General features: G+C 63.3%; 1 protein-coding gene across 4 annotated transcripts in view; it reads left to right on the forward strand.

Moving 5' to 3' along the window:
• Positions 1 to 16,902, forward strand: part of PRDM16 (PR/SET domain 16) — a 295,888-nt gene that overhangs the window by 216,826 nt on the left and 62,160 nt on the right. The window lies entirely within an intron of this gene.

Below are 16,902 nucleotides of genomic sequence, written 5' to 3' on the forward strand. Positions count from 1 at the left end.
AATAAAACAATTATTTTTGACAACTTGCATCAATACCATCTACATTTTTCTTCCCTGCGCGGCGTTCCCCTCCCCCACCCCACGGCCGCCCGTGCTCTGCTCGTCTGTGTCTTCAGGAAACGGAGCCAGGAAACTCAATAAGCCAATTGTTAGCCCCATCGATCTTATTTGGGGGCCTGAAAACTCAGCAGACAGCACAGTGTTAAATTATTAACTAAATGTTTCCACTCGCTGGGGACAGGCTTCTGTAAAGACCATCTAGATGAACAATGGCCTCTTTATGAAATTAGCAGGCAAAGGGACCGGCGACCACGGGGAGCAGGCGTCGCAGAGTGACCGAAGGAAGGTGCCCCCGGACCCCTCCTCACGGGGAGGAGAGAGGCGCAGAGAGGGGCGCTTGGCCTGGGGGTGCTTCCGGATGACAGAGCAGCTGGGAGCCTCCTGGAGGAGGCAGAGCACAGGTCCGGCAAGACTCAGCCCAGGGCACCCTCACACTGGGCAGTGTGGGGCCAGAGGTCCGGGCCGGGGAGGAGGACACCCCACGCTCCGGTTAGCCCAGTGGCTGGCTGTGATGGGAAGAGCCCCCCTGGGCCAGGAGGAAGCGGGAAGGATGGCCTGAGCTCCCGGAGCAAAGCCCTCAGACAGGGACCGACACCGGCGGGGCGCATGGGACACCCGCCCCGCCCCAGCCAGGCTCCCGCCCCAGCTCTCATGGGGAGGTCATAGAGGCCGTGACCGGAGCTCCGCCAGCCTCCTTCACTCCCAGCAGGGGTCGGGCCATGTGCCAGGGGTTGGGGTGGAGCGTGTGCGGATCGCCATTCCCTCTGGAAGCTTCCAGTCTGCGGAGGGAAGCCTCCGGTGCAAACGAGCGGCGTGCCTTGTAACCATCTCCTGACGTGAGGAACCGGGGACGTCCCCCAGGCTCCATCTGTGTCGGGCCGGCCGGTGTGGCCCGCCGTGAGGAGCCGACAGAAACGGGGAAGCCGGGAAACCGGGGCTCACAGTCCCCTTCTTAGTTCCGAGATGAGAAATAAAATTCAAAACTGGAGTGAGGCCTGATTCCGACCGAAGGGTCAAGTAATCTCCCCAGGCCCGGTTCGCTCGGCTGAAGGGGCCACCGGAGAGGCACGTGCACAGGCTTCTGAGGGCAGCTCTTCCCTCCAAACCCTAGAAGGAACCGCCAAGCCCACAGTCCACACGGGGTCCTTGTGGGAGTTCAGGGGTGTTTCCAGAGAGAAACCCCTCCCCCCTCCTGCAGGACCTCCAGGTGCTTGTGAGATGTTCCAGGAGACAGAAATGAACGCCCACGTGTCCGGGGCAGCCACGGGGCCACAGGGCCACCGGGGACTCAGCGTCAGGCGCCGGCTCACATACCCTCTGCCTGCTGGGAAGGTGGCTGCTGGACAAAGTGGTCACAGTGTGGGACTGTGCCCAGCGGGCCTCTAGCCCACTTCCAGGAAACGCAGCAAGAGCTTACAAGGGCCGAGGCTTTGGTTCTGCTCCAGCTCTGGTCTGCGGGCTTACGGGCGTCCTCTCACTCAGCCGTCACCGCGATCCACAGGGATCAGAGACCTGAGGCCCTGAAACCGTGGGAGAGTCACGCAGCCTCCCATCCAGCCAGGGGTGTGCAGCCAAGATCGAGCCGGGGGTGCATGGCCTCGGAGCCTCCCGTGCACGATACGTCACAGAGATGGTACACGGGGCAGACCGTGAGCGTGCACCCAGATGGCTCAGGACGGAGGTAACACCACCTGAACCGACCTCAGAGCCTTTGTGTGGCCCCCAGGCTGGCCAGCCGGCGCTCCCCAGGGCAGACGGGCAGCCCCGCTCTGATTCCTGGCTCTTTGCCGGTTTGTCTCCCGGCCCTCGCCTCTGAGATTCATACCGGGAGGCCCATGCGGTCTGCACCCCTGTGCACCTGCTTCTGCCGAACCTAGCGACGTTTGTAACGCGGCCACGCCGCTGCATCTGCCGGCAGCGCCCTCTCTGTTGTCACCAAGCGGCACCCAGGGCGTCGGCAGACTGTGGGTTGTTGGTCTGTTGTCCTGGGGGCGCAGTGTGTGGGGTTATTTCTGGCTCGGGGCAGACGACCAACAGTCATGGACAGGCCTTTGTGGACCGAAGTTTTCACTTCTCTTGAGTAAGTCCTCTAAGAGTAAAGTCACCGGGTCCTCTGGTGCGGGTCTGTCCGGGTTGCTAAGACACCACCCCGTTGCTTTCCAAAGGAAGGAGTCGTTCCGCATCCTTGCCGGTCGCGGACGACTGTCCCAGCAGCTCCTTCCCCCGTGACAGTTACTGGCATCCGTCCTCACGTTCTAGCTGCCCCAGCGGGCGCGGATCGGCGTCTCTGCGTGCTTTCAGGCTGCGTCCCCCGATGACTCGTGACGCAAGCCCACTTTCACGTCGTGTGCTTAGTAGTCTTGCGCGTAACTGCTTTTGTGAAACTTGTGTTCACTTTTTTTTAGTGGATTGTCCGTCCCTGTGTCGGTTGATTTTTAGGAGATCTGAAGACACCGCCCGTCATCCGTGCGTACGGCAAATAGCTCCTCCCAGGGCACCCTTGCCTCTTCACGTCCTTAACTGAGTCCTTTGATTAGAGGGTACTTTTGAATGCTTTGCATTAAGTGCTCTTTTTTAGCCTTTTTTCTTTTTCTTCTAAACTTCTTCTGTTCCATTTTCTCTCTCTTCTTTTCTTCTGGGACTTTGGTTACACATACACCAAATAGTGCCCCTAGGTCACTATGGCTCTGTTCATTTTTGGTTCAATATTTTTTTATTATTTTCGCTGGACAATTTCCATGACTCCATCCCCAGGTTCATGTGCGCTCCCTCCCACGACCTTCAGCTGGTTTCCAGGCCCATCCGAGGACATGTCCATTTCCCACCAGGTCCTTTTCAGTCCTAGAAATCCTGTCTGGTTCGTCACGACGTTTTCCATTTCTCTGCTGGCATTTCCTATCTGTTCACTCCCCATGATGACCTTTTTATTTATATCTTTGGATGCATTTGCAGTAGCTGCTTTAACGTTTTTGTTGCTAATCCCGACATCGGGGTCATATCAGAGTTGGCGTGTCTTGACTGAGTTTTCCTCTGACTATGGGTCACATTTTCCTATTTCCTTATACACTTGGCACTTGCTTTTTATTTTATTGCTTTGGACGCAACACATTTTAGAAACCCTAGAGTCTCAGCTTTCCTCTGTAGAGTGCTGGTTTTTGTCCTAAAGCAGATCTTTCGGTCCCCAGCTGCTGGCCAGGAGCTCACCTGCAGAAGCTGAGCTGATTCTCAGCCAGCGTGTGCCTGTCTCGACCTTGCGCTCACTCTCGGGAATCAGGCTTGCTCTTAAGGCTTGGCCCCTCTAGGCTTTATTGGAACGTCAAAGGCGTTCTCCAAGCCCCTCTGAGTTGACAGGACTCTAATTCTAGATGGTCTCGCACCAGCTGTGATGGACAACAGCTGGAAGAGCTGCTCCGCTCTCGGAACCTTCCCGCTGTTGCCTGTGGCTGGGTCCCTCGTGCTCTCCCAGTGCAGGGGTCAGCCAGGGTGGGAGGTGTTCAGTGCAGACCGGGGATCCCCTGTGTGTGGCCCTCTCCCCTCCAGGATTTCCTCCTTCCACTTATAGCTACCCTGGCAGCCTCCAACCCCACTGTCTGGCCCGTCTGTCTGTTAAGACTGGGGCTTTCTCCCAGAGTTCCAGCGGCCCCACCGCAGGTAGAGAGGGCAGTGGCCTCTTCCAGAAAGCCAGACAATGGGGGACCCTCACCAGTACAGCTCTTTCTTTCAAGGGTTGGTTCCCTGATGTTTCCACCTGCTTTTATTCACTCCCTAACGCCGACCATGTTTCATGTGTGTATTTTGTCTGTAGTATAGAGTCGTCCTCTGCGGAAGGAGGAGTCCAGCGTCAACCACTCTGCTGGGGTAACTCTGGGATCCGAGCCCCTGGTGCTACCAGCCTTTAGGGTTCCGTGGACACGTCTGCGTGCTCGCCCTGTCACCCCTGCTGCAGGAGGGAGGTGGCTGGCACGGGCAGTGTTGTCACCACGCTGCAAGCGATGGCGGGGTTCGAACTGGCTCAGCCCCTCACTGGAGAACACCGAACTAGTAGGACGAGGACTTGGGTGTCGGACCCCAGAGGGCAGATACAAGCCTCACACCTTCCCAGCTGGTGGTTCTGAATGTGTCACCCGGTCTCCGTGGACCGCCATCCCGGTCACCCCTCAGACCCTCCATGCTGCCTTCCGTAGCTCAGTTTTTCTTGGCGGTCTTCTCGCCCTGCCCAGGCTGCCTGATGCCCCCGCCCGGGTTCCCGGGGACCGACAGAGCCCCACAGAGGCCGTGTGGCCGTGGGCCAGGGCCTCCACCACGTGGGAGCGGTTGAGGAGCTGCCTGGGAGCACGAGCATAAAAGGGGACATTGAGGGGCGGGCTCCAAGGAGACTCGCTCTCCATCAGGGCCCCACAATGTGGGCTTTGTGAGGCTGGGCTGAGCTGAGCGGGAACTTTCCTTTTTCTTCTAGGGAGAGATTATTTAATTTAAAAATAATTGAATGTGGAAAATGTTGGATATGGAAACTGTTTATCAGGTTTCCTTTTTTGTTTCTCCCGTTGGCTTTGCCCCATGGTGGCGAGCGGCAGTGCCCTCCCCTGGCAGGTCGGCAGACGTGTCTGCGCCGTGCGGTCCGTACAAAGCAGTCGGTGGTTTCCCAGAAGCTGAGTCTCCGGCTGCTGATGTGGCTGTTGTGGCTTAGTTGGGGGGGAGGCCGCCTGACCGGAGGTCGCATCCATCTGAGTGGCTGAGTCTGACCCGCCTGTCCCTACCATGCCCCCAGCTTGAGTCCCCATCATTCCTCTTTGGATGCCCTGTGGTCCCCCCAGGACAGGCAAGGCTTCGTCCTGCCTCCCTCCATTCTGTCCCGGGGGCCCCTTTCCCTCAGCTCCACTTGCCCCAGTCTCCCAGCGGCCTCGCAAAATCTGCCTCCCCGCGAGACGTGTCCTGATGGTGACCCAGGCCCCGGGCCTTTGGGCTCCAAGTACCCTGAATTCAGCGTCCACTTCCCTTTGGATTCACACACTCCACTTTGAACGGGCCAGGAGCTGCACGGGGGAAGGACCTGCTGCAGCTGCACACCTATCCCTGGAGTCTGACCAGTGCGTGGCCGGTGTCCATGGAGGGGCTGAACAGACTGGACATCTGACCAGTCCCTTGAACTGGCTCGGGACAGGGCCTGCCGACCGTGTCCCCGAGGCTCTGCCTTCCCTCTCCCCCAGTGTCCGTGTTCTCCTCCGAGACAGCCCATGACCTCCTCCATCTCAGGGGGCTCATACTGCAACCAGGAGCACTCAGTGCTGGCATGGGGGCCAGCCAGGCTCAGGGAAGCCCAGAAGACATCTCACAGCCTCCCTGCGAGCTCCTAGAGGACCTCAGAAGACCCAGCTGTAGAGTCTTGCCCCAAGAGGGTAGGAAGAGTCCTGAATGGTACATGGCCCTGGGAATGCAGGAGGGGTTGGGACGGCCCCTCCCAGGCCCCTCATGCCAGGCTCAATTTCATGGGAGGTTCCGTGTGAGGCAGACGAGCTGAGAGGCAGCTCGGCGGCCTAGAGCAGGCCGCGACGCTGAGCAGGACTGAGGCTCGGTTCCGGGTAGGGATCCGGCCGAGGGAGGGTGAGTCCTCTGGCCCCTAGCTTCCATCCCAGAAGGGGTCTGGGGTCACTTCGACCTCCCAAGGGGGTGACTTAAGTCCCGTGGGTAAATGCTGTCTGTCCGCCTCTGCCAGGCCCGTCCCCATCCTTTCTGCACCCGAGACAGAGCTCCGCACCCAGTGGGCGCTCAGGGAGCAGCCAGGGGCCAGCGGAGGGCAGAACGGCAGGGAGAGGCAGAGCATCCCGGCCCCAGCAGCGCAGGGTCAACTCCTGTTCGGGGCAGCCGAGCCAGAGGCATGGGGAAGGGTGGCCGATGGATCTTGCGCCCGCCACGGGCACCTCTCTGACTTCAGAGCTGCGGCGCCGGCACCATGGACAGCCAGGCCCTGAGGGAGGAGGAGGCTGGAGCTCGGGGCTGCAGTGAGAGCAAGCTGCAGACTGCCCTGGTCCCCACCTCCAGCCCCCTGGCTCTTTCCCTAGACAAGCCCTGGCTATGGGGGCCCTGGCGGAGGCGGGGCAACACCTATGTCCCTCCTGGCCTTTCCCATGTGGCCACAGGCCCCTCCTGACATCCCCACGATGGGTGCTGGGCCCTGGGTCCTCCTGAGGACTTGGACCCCAGCTGTGTGTCTCAGGGGCTCGTCCCGCCTCGGCCAGAAGCTGCCAGTCAGGCCACTGGACACGGAGAACGCGTTTGGCGCCAGAAGCAGGGCTTTGCTCGCAGCAGGGAGAGGACGGGAGAGCAGCAGAGAAGGGCCAGGAGAGGGGCACGGGGAGCTCGGGACGGCACTCAGACAGGGCAGGAGTGGCCGGCCTCAGGCTCCGGCCCACTGGCCTCGACCCCGGGCCCTGGGTGTTTCTCTGCAGGTCTGACTGTGAGCCTGAGGCCTGCGGCTCTGCAGGGGCTCCGGGAACTGTCGCGACCCCACTGTCCCCCGACCCTGGGCCTGGGCCCCGAGCTCTCTGGAGCAGACATTCAGTGCCTGGTTGGGCAGCACCCTTGTTAGTATTCGTGTGCAGGCCTGGGAGAAGCAGAGCAGGAGGGCAGCTGTTCAGCACCATTCCCAAAATCATGGGCCAAGGGCAGGGGACAAAGAGCCATCTTCATAGGAGCGGCAGGCACAGCCTGCCATTCACGAAGGGGACTGAGCCGGCGGCCAGGGCGCAGCGGTGCAGGCAGGCGTCTCCGGGCCTCTCTTCCAGCTCCTCTTGCTGGGTGACCTTGAATAGCTAGGTGCCCCCCAGCCACACGCGGGGCTCCCGACACCAGCCACTGGGTTCTGCAGAGGACAGGCGTCCTCCCCCCACAGGGGCTGGGGCCCGGTGAGCTCAGGCTGGCGGGGCCGGGGACGTGCGCGCAGCGGTGGCCGGACAGGCTTCCCGCGCAGTCGCCGAGCATTATTAAATTCAGGAGCCAGAAGGCGACTCGTGTCTGCACGGTTTTGTCGGCAAGAATCCGCGGTCCGCTCGCCCTGCCCCCACCCCGGCCGTGTCAGCAGCTAACGGCAGGGCTGTCTGGAGGAGGCATTCCCAGACCTGGTCTCTGGCTCCCAGTGAGGGTCCCCACCCCGAGGGAGATAAGATAGAGCCGTGTCGGGGAGGAGGTGCCGACGGGGCGCACCGGCACGCTGTGAGTGATAAAAGGGGCTTCAGAAAGGTGCTGACGTGGCCACCGCATTTAATGAGGTCACCGTGCAAGCGGCCGCCCCGATAACCCGGGGGTCAGGCGCCCACCAAGTGGCAGGGCAGGAAGAGCCGCCGCCGTCCAAGCCCAGCGTCCACTTGTTTCAAGCGGTCCTCCGAAACGCAGCGGGCATCCCTGTCCCAGGACGGCCCAGGGGACCCTGGCTAGGGCGCTGGGGCAAAGAGCAGCAAGCCCAGGGCAGCGGTCAGCCAGGGGCTCAAGGGCGGGGGGGCGTCAAAGCCATCTCACCCCACGCCTTCTCCTGCCGGCCAGGTCGAGGGTCAGCTCTGGGGGCCTGGACGTCTGCACGGCTGGAGGTCCCTGCGGGATCGCTGGGGCAGGCTGCATACGGCGCCAAGGCCTGGTCTGACCCCGTGCCGGGCGTGGGGAATCAGGGGCCCGGCTGGCAGGGCTCTAGGATCGCTCAGGGCCCCCCCATCGCGATCGCTCTGTTCCGTCGCCTCCAACCCCAGCCCCAGCCCCAGCACTGAGCACAAGCTGGGGGAAGCGGGAGTCAGAGGCGCACCCGTCCCTGGGAAGCCTGTTCCCGTAAGAGCTGAGCGCCCTTGGAGAGGACACCCTGTCCCCATCTCCACCCCTGGGTGGCCTGGGGCTGCGCTTGGGGGCTGGGTAGGTAAGCGCGCAGGCGGGAAGCGCCCCCCACCTGAGATGTGCGGCGCGGCCCACACGATGCCGGCAGCCCCTGCGGTTTGGGGCCCCTCGCACCAGGGCTGTGGACGGAGTGTCTGCCAGGCGGAGGGAAGGCTGAGGAGGCAGGGGCCAGCTCCTCGCTGGTCGGTCTGGGGTGCAGCTTGGCCTCACTGAAGGGCTCGGCGTGGCTCGGCCTGGGAGTGCCTGGCAAGTAGGACACACGGCACAGGTGGCTTCCCAGGCGGCACCCAGATCGCGGGTCCCAGGGGCCTCCTTCAGCTCAGAAGCAGAGCCATGTGTCCCAGCAAGCAGCTCCCTCCGCAGGCCAGAGCTCTGAGTCTGTGAGGCAGCCCCCACTCCCCGAGGCAATGGCCAGTGCTTTCCTGTTTCCAGGCTTCATTTTCGTGCTCAGAGTGGTGGCACCTGGCCAGTCCTAGCTGTCCCGGGCCGCGTGGCCCTGCCCTTCCCGAGCCCACCCTGAAGGAGGTGTCCCACCTACACTTCGGATCTTTTTATTCTGGACCTTGCGGGGAAAAAAAAAAAAAATCAGCAAACCATTTCCAAAAATAGCCAGCAGAGAGAGGGGACCATCTGGGTCTTTGCCCACTGCCTGCTGGCCTGCTGGGGACGGCGGGGCTGGCACAAGCAGTCCCCCAGACTCAGGAAGACCAGGCTCCTGCGCAGCCCCCAGCGGGCCCTGCCTCCCAGGAGAGGCTGTCGGTTGGCCGGGGCGGACGTGGCATTGCAGAGGGTGTGGCTGCTGGCTTGGGGTTGTCTGAGCAGAGCTGAGCCCCCCAGGGTACACCCAGGCCATGCCCAGTACCTGCTGCATCCTGCCACACCCTCACCCACTGGGCACTGGGGCAGACAGCGGGAACCCCGCGGGATTTGCACAAGGTGGGTCCCCCTCCAACCTTTCAGGTAGAAAAGGCCCTGTTCAGCGCAGGTGTTCTGAAGCCACTGAGAGATTTCAGACGTGGGAACCCATGTTCCCCTGGCTGTGTTTAGAAGATAACTCTGTGCTGGGACCCAGGAGCCCCGCAGAGCCGTCGCCACCAGGACGTGAGGGGGAGGGACGCCAGGCAACAGGTGCCAGGGCTCTCCAGAGCAGGGGCTCTTCTCCCCACGAGGCCGCCCGCCCTGCCCGGTCCTGCAGCTGGGTGCCTGCGACCCTGCAGGCCCAAAGGACTCAACCAGGTCCAGAGCCACTGCCTGGCCCTCCCCGGCGACGGTGACAGCTGGGTCCTCGCAGGAACGAGGAGCACCTGGACCTCCGGGTGGTTTTTATATTTTCTATGTAAAAATTCGAGGGAGTTTTTGCCTTTCATTCATTTCCACCCTTCCGGCATAATGATGGCCACAGCGGCTCTGGGAGGTCTGCGCCCGCCTGTGGGAGAAGGAAGCCGGGGGTGCACAGCGAGGCCCCTGGAGCCAGAGCTCTGCTGGCTCCAAACCTGTTTTTCCCCCTTCCCCCCAAACAGAGGGGCTCTGAGAAATTTTCAGCCTCGTTTTCAGACGAAACCAAGCCTCCCTCCCCACAACCGCTCCTTTTACCATCAGGAACACCTTCCTCCCAGAGGACGCACACAGGTCCAAACCACGCCAGGGCCTCAGCAGCGCCCAGGTGCCCGGGCCAGGGAGGGCCACGGGGACCGTCCCTCTCCTTCCTGGACCGCCCCCCCTTCCTGTGCCCGGGCCACAGAGCGTCTCACTTGGCATTGTAGCCACAAGTTTGATGGCTTTCTCTCTCCCTCTGTCTCTGCCTCTCTCTCTTGCTCTATCTCTGTCTGTCTCTCTGTCTCTCTCTGTCTCTGTCTCCCTTTTTGTCTCTGTCTCTATCTCTTTCTCTGCTTCTCTGTCTGTCTCTGTCCACCTCGCCTGGGGACCCACCCCCAGACCCCCAGAGAGCAGGACGGCCACACCCTGGACGTCCGAAGGGGACACTCTTGGGAGACCAGGTGCCAGCGGCCGTCCTCTGGGGGCGCCCGGCGAGTCAGGGCGGGGGACCCTGCCTCACCCCACGGTGCATCGTCGGGGGGGCTGGCTGAGCTCGGCCCCCGGCCCCGAGCCCCTGCCCCTTGCAGACCGCCCGGTGGCGCTGTGGCCTCCGGCCGGGGCTGCGGGTTCCTGATTGTTTCCTCCCCGAAGGCCCTCCCCGTCCTGTTCCCCTCGGCTGCGCCGCCCCCGGGGCTGACTGCGCGTGGGGGGTCCCAGGAGCGTTTCCGCCTCTGCGCTCTATCAGCGCGTTTGTTCTCCGGCCCCGGCCTTTCTTCTCCCTCCGCGCAGCCCAGCCTCTGTGATTAAGCCTCAAGGTCTCCCGCGGCTTTTAATAGGCCTGCGGCCCGGCCATCTGATGAGGGCGGACTGGCGCAGCTCGTCCCAGGGCCGGCGCTGGAGGCCTCCTAATGCACGGTATCAATCACGACTGTCAGGCCATTCAGGCCCTAAATACATCCACCCAGTATAAAATTATACGAAACAGGGGAAAGAGGCCGCGATTGGCCACATATTGAAAACAGACATTAGCCCCCGCCCCGGCCTCGCCCCCCCCCACCAGTCTCAGGGTCCCCACCGGCCTCGGCCTGTCTCATGAACAATAGGGGGCTCGGGGCGTGGGCCAGGCCACATGTGGTCCTCGTCAAAGTTCCGTGTCGTGTGCAGAAGTGACGCAGAAGCGGGAGCTGCGGCTTCGTCTGGGGCGGGGGGGCTCGGTGCAAGAGAGAAGGGGCGCTTGGGGGTGCTTGCCCTGTGGGCTTGTCCCCAAGAGGGGCTGGGGCTTCCGTGCAGAGTGGGCGGGAGGCCAGGCGGAGGCCATTTCTGGGCAGCACCCCGAGCTGGCTCCCGGTGCCGTGCTGAGCCCCCCGGGCCCCGCTGCAGGGGCGAGGCGGGGGGAGTTCCCACGCTGGACCCCAGCCAGGCCCCTGTGCCCCTGGGGGTCGCCCCCATGGCCGGGACTGGCCTGCTTCCCCGGGCTCCCCAGCTGCCGCCACTTCCTCCCAGAGGCTGTCATAAAAGTTAACCGGGTGTGAAATGTGGTAAAAGTTTATGACGGAGGATAATCCGCCCCAACCTGCGTGGAGCAGGGGCTCCGCCGCTCACCTGGCGCGGCTTCCCAGGTCCCCACGGCTCGCTGGGGTAGGGGGAGGCCCAGGGCACCTCTGCTTGCCCGGTAGAGGCAGACCTGGCTCCATCCAGTGGCCGCCCCCCCGTGCTGTCGCGGGTCATCCCAGGACGCTGCTCTGGAGGCTGGTCCCCACTGTCATCCACCTGTAACCCACGTTCGTGCCGTGTTGGCCACAGGCCAGTGACACGCACCGTCCGCCCACATTTCATTCGTACTGCCTCCCGTGAGATCGGCAGATGGACCCCAAGAAGGCTCAGGCCGGCCCCTGTCCTCCTGGGCTGCCTGGAGCTGCAGAGCCCCCCTCCCCAGAGATCGTATTGGTTCCCAGCTGGGCCAGGAGCTGCTCTGCAAACCTGCAGGGGTCTCTCCAGAGGCCAACCCAGGCCTAGGGATGTGCACACAGCTGAGCCCTGAGCTGCCTGGAGCACACAGGCCCGGCCACAGGACCCAAGAGAAGGGGAATGATGGACTTCCAGGCTCTTGGAGGTTCTCCACGCCTGTGGAAGGACATGCCTGTCCTTGCTCGAGACACTGGTCCGGGGGGAGCCTGAGCGGATCACCATTAGCGAGTGAAATAGCATTCCAGGTCCGGTGGCCAGGGATCCTGAAATCTGGGCATTGGCAGGGCAATACAGGGCAGATGGGGGATGTGGCCTGGCACGTGATTCTCCACGACGCTCCTTGTCTGGGGTGCCCTCAAGGACAGACACTTCGGAGGTGCCGACCACAGCAATGCACAGGAAGGCAGGGGCCCAGAGGCCCCTGGAGGAGAGCTCTGGCTGTGGGGGGGGGGGGGTTGGGCTGTTTGCAGAAGCCCATTCTCACTGGGCAGCAGAGCGGCCTCCTCCCAGAGAGGGCAGCTCCAAGGCCCGGGGCCGTGCGACCTGGGACGCAGACACGTGAAATCCTAGCCTAGCTTCCAGCAAGTCTTGGCAGGTCAGAGAAGCCAAGAGGCCGTGTGTCTGATATGCAACCACGTGGGCACAGGCGGGGTGTCCGGATGCGGAAGGTCGTGCATGCAGAGCTTGGGCAGGGCTCAGGGAGGGGAGCGCCGTGTGTGCCTGGCCAAGCATTCCACAGGAGGCAGGGCTGGTGGCAGAAGGGCACCGAGGGCAGGCAGGGGCACGACTCGCAGGCCCAGCGTCACCGTGGGCAGGCCGGAAGGGAGGCAGTGTGCCGGGACTGTCACAGAAAGCAAACCACGACAGTAGCGGCAGCCTCGGAGGCCAGCTGTGGGGTGGTGGGAGTGACAGGCCCGGGAGCCCCGACCCGGGGGTGTGCGAGGGGCGCATGGACTCTGGGTGCTGCATGTGCGCCCCGGTGCCGTGGGCCCTGGTGCCGTGGCAGGGGAGGGGCCGAGGCTGGAGGGTCAGGGGAGGCCACCGGGAGCTGGTCTCAAAGCCATGGGGCTGAGTCCCTTCCTCTCCTCGGTCGCTTCTGCCCCTCGTCTCATCCCCTTGCCTTCCAGTTGGGTCCCCATGGCCGGGCCCCCCCACCCACAATTTGCTGTCCATTTTGTCAGTGCTGGGGGAGCAGCGTGGCCTCAGTTTCCCCGTGAGCCGACAAGGGTTGAGGCCAACAGTTAGCTGAGCTCTCTGACAGCATGGGCGACGTCTGTGTGCCGGGCCCTGTGCCCAAGGACACACGGACTACGTCTCCGCAGCCAGGATGAGGCAGGGTCCTGGGAGAGAGGCTGTGGCCCCGTCGCTCACCGATGTCCCCAGGAGGTGGTGTCAGAGGCTTTCCTGACTCTTGCTGTGAGGAGTGTGGTTTGGAGAAGCCCCGGTCTGTGCGTCAGTGACAGTGAGAACAAGGACACAGCCACTCCCCGTGAGCGCGGGGCTGAGTGCGGCCCACATGTTTGCTCCTACAACTCTCACGACCCGCCTCTGGGGGGACACTCAGCACTCTGGGGTCACGTGGATGAGAGGTAGAGCGGAGGAAGCCGAGCCGCGGCCCCAGGGAAGCAGCCAGACGGGGGAGCCGGGTGTGGCTGCTCGCCACTCGTGCCGCCAGGCAGAAATCGGGGTGCCCTCTGATCCCGCACTCTCCGCCCCAACCCCCCCGTCATGAGATCAGGGAGGACCGTGGGCGAAGACGCTCGGCACCAGCCCCCGGCACACTTCCCGACAAACAAGTGGCCCTTCGGTGATGAGGTGAGAGCGGCCACCCACGCCTTGAATCAGGTGCAGCTTGAAGGCTCCACGTTCCTCCGGGTTCTTGCCGAGATGGTGCCGCTTGCCTGCCCATGACTTTCATGCCAGTGTGAGCAGAACTTCCTGAATCTGAAGCAAATAACCCCCACCTCCACCAGCGCCCGATGGGCGGACGGATGACCACGGCAGCCCTGTGCCAACCCCAGCCTCACCTGCAGAGCTGAGCTCGGCGTGAGTGTGCACGCCCGATCTCCGCGGCAGGGGAGGCCAGTGGCCAAGAGCCTCGTCCTCCAGACGAACAGCATCACTGCCGTCCTCGGACCCGTCGCCTGTTTGCAGAGCACCGGGGAACGGAGCCCGTGCCGCGGAGCCCCTGTGGCCACGGAGCCCCTGTGGCTGCAGACGTCCCAGGTCCTGCTTAAGCCCCACCACGCAGGCACTGCCTCCATTTCACAGATGAGCAAGGGCAAGGCTAGGGAAGTGATGTCGGGGGCAGGTCGAGGTCCAGCAGCTAGAGTTGGGGAGCAAGCAGCTGGGCAAGGTGCTGGGGGTGGACAAAGTCAGCAGCGGGTCCTGGAACCTGGCAAACCCCCCCCCCCCCCCCACCGTCAGAACATCCCAAACTACATAACCGTCAGGGAACCAAATCACCTGCCGTCCAGTGGCTGGTATGCCGGGTCTGCAAACAGACAGGGCGGCTTTGCTCAGAGTAAACATGCCGGCCAGTGCCCTGCCCAGATGCCGGGCCCACACAGACGCAGGGGGGGTCCCCAGGTCCTCTCCCCAGCCCGGCGGGAGCCGCAGTGGTCCACAGCCGGGTGCAGACACGCAGCTTCTGCGCGGCCAATGGCCCCCAACCCCAGACAGAGGACCCGATGCCCAGGACGTGGATCCTGTCCCTCCCCAAAGCCCTCATGTCCCCACAGAAGCTGTGAAGGGAGGGCTCATGGTCAAGCCTGCTGGGAGCCACCCTGGAGAGAGAAGATACCCACCTCCCCGGGGACCTGTGTTCTCTCCACCCTGGAGCGCCACTCCGTTCACGACGCCCTTTCTAAGCGAGCGGGACACCTTCCTCTCAGCGCCCGTGCGGCTGTGTGCGCCCGGCAGGGGCTCGTCTCACCTGGAGAAGCCCGCCCTGGCCGGGCTGGAGAGGCTCCCACAGCCTCTGCCCATCCCTGGCCATGCAGCCTCGGCCGGGGGCCCGCGGTGCCATCCGGTCCTGGAGCTGAGAAGCCCCATCAAGCCACCTGGGCGGACGCCCTCCGCGTCAGCGTTTCCAAGAGCCTCGGCCCCTGCCTGGTTCTCTTCCTCCCTCCCCTGGACGCAGAAAGCACAGCTTTCCCCACCGGCCCCTGACAAGCACCCCCAGGAGAGAGGCCAAGGCCTTTGTCTGGATCCTGCTCAGACCGTTACCCCACTTTCCTGCAGAGCGGCTCGTGTGCTCCCAGGGCCTGCTGGTGACACAGGAGAGAGACCAGTGGTTCTCAACACGGGCCACACCGCCCTCCAGGACTCACGGGCAAGGCCCGCAGACACGTGTGACAGGCACCGCGGACTGGAGCCCAGTGACACCGCGTGCCACCCCGTGGCACCCAGACGGCCCCCAGCGGCGGAGCACGGTCCGCAGTGGGGAGACGGAGGAACCCAAGCCAAGGCAGCCATCTCAGAAGAGCCGGACGGTGGACCTGTGTCCACACTGGGGCAAAACAGTGCCCTGGGGGAGTCTTGCCGGGCTCTCAGTGGAACCCCCGCCGGGCACGAAAGGACATTACGGCAGCCCTTCCTGAGCCTTACACTTGAGGCCGCGAGGAAGTGTCCGCCGTCCGGGGCTCGAGGCCAGGGTGCTGGGAACAGGGCCCAGAGCAGGACCAACGGCCGCCTGCCGTCTGCAGGACGTGGCTCTCCAGGGACTTGGGCTCGGGCTTCCCTTCCTGGCCCTGGTCACCCCAGTTTATCCTCACAGCCCTCCACACCCCGTCCTACGGGCCTTTAGAGTCTCTAGAAGACCATGGGCCATCGCACCTTCCTTCCCCGTGGAAGAAACAAAGCTGTGTGTCGTCTGTAGGACAGTAGGGCAGCGGCCGCCAAGCTCACACGGAGACGGAGGCCGGGACGTCAGCTTTGTAAGGGCGCCACTGGCTCCCATGTGCAGACAGACACCCCCAAACATAGACACCGCCGTCGGAGGGCCGCTGCAGCTGCTCAGCTCTGGTTAGAAGCACCAGGCAAACTAATACACTCCACGTGTCCCCTCAGCCGGCCGCAGTCCCTTGTCCCCAATTGTCACCTACTTGGAAGCTCTGGAAACGAATCCAATGCTTCTTTCATCCCGTCACCGGGGACACGGCGCGTTAATGCTGACCGTATGTGCAGAACCCGCGTGTTAGGCCAGAGACTTCCGGCCAGGGGCCGGTCTCCTGCTGCGCGCAGCCAGATTCTTCCAGAACCGCACTGCTGTTTTCGGACAGAAGGTCCTGTCTGCTGGCCTGGAGGTCGAGAAGCTGTGTGAGGGGCGTGCCTCTCCCGTCGGGGGTGGGCCGAGTGTGCCCTGGATGGCCTGGCTTCTCTCCTGGGGATGAGCCCCTGGCCGCAGCGGTGGAGCGTGTCGAGCTCTGGGGGGCGAGGACACCCGGCGCAGTGTGGCTGCAGGGTTGCTGGCCTTGTCTCTGATGAGGATGAAGCGCCAGTTTCCAGAGCTGGACGCTGCGGTCCTTGGGAAGAGGGGAGACCTTGGCAGGCCGAGTGCTGTGCCCAGGAGGGCCACCAGGGCCACGGTGGTAGCCGAGCCTGTCCTGGCTAACGGTAGGGACGGCAGGAGCCACCGGGCTGTCCTGCCCCACGCCGCACGTGGAACAACCCTGGGAAGTCACAGCAGCGACGGCAGACCCTGTCCCGCCGCAGGAGGCGGGGAATGGGCCGTGGCCCGCGGTTCCGCACGTCTCCTTTTCTGTAGCGGACCTGCCTCAGCAAGACTGAGTGAAGACACCGGCCCAACAGCCACAGCCACGTCTGCACAGCAAGTGCCTATGGGGGGGGCCTTCCTGGGACCCCTTCCCCGTGGCCCTGCGCAGCCCAGATGGAGATAGGGTCCCAGCGGAGAGGAAGCCACGCAGGATCCAGAGCCAACACGGCAGCAGGGATTATCTAGAACCTTCTCCAATGCTTCCGACACTTGGGAACCCCCTCAAGCCCGTGTGGAGTCCAGGATGATCACTGTTTGGTTCAGGGGGAGAAAAGCTCACAGACAGCAGTTTGTCCGACGCAGCCACGGGATCTGTCCGTGGTATAGGAATCGTCACCCAGCTGGAACCCAAGGTCCATTTAGGGCACAACAACCGGCCAACGCTGACTTCCTCCGGGGAAGGAGCAGTTGCAGAATACGATGGAAGGTGTCTCAGACTTTGCAGAAAGGCCCCAAACAGGCCAGGGAGAAGAATGAACTGGAAGGAGTTTGGGCAGGCAGGAAATGACACAGCCCGAAAGACCACAGGCCTGTGCGGGCATCTGCTGGTGGCCAACCAGCCCCGGGATGTCCATGCGGAAGGTGAGGGAAAGCACCCCCTCCTGGCTCGGCCCCAGCTCCCAGCAAGACTCCTCTGCCAGGAGCCCGGGGCAGACACCCATCTGGGGACCACGACCCTGCACCCA

This window comes from Mustela nigripes, chromosome 14, assembly GCF_022355385.1.
Source record: "Mustela nigripes isolate SB6536 chromosome 14, MUSNIG.SB6536, whole genome shotgun sequence".
Taxonomy (NCBI): domain Eukaryota; kingdom Metazoa; phylum Chordata; class Mammalia; order Carnivora; family Mustelidae; genus Mustela; species Mustela nigripes.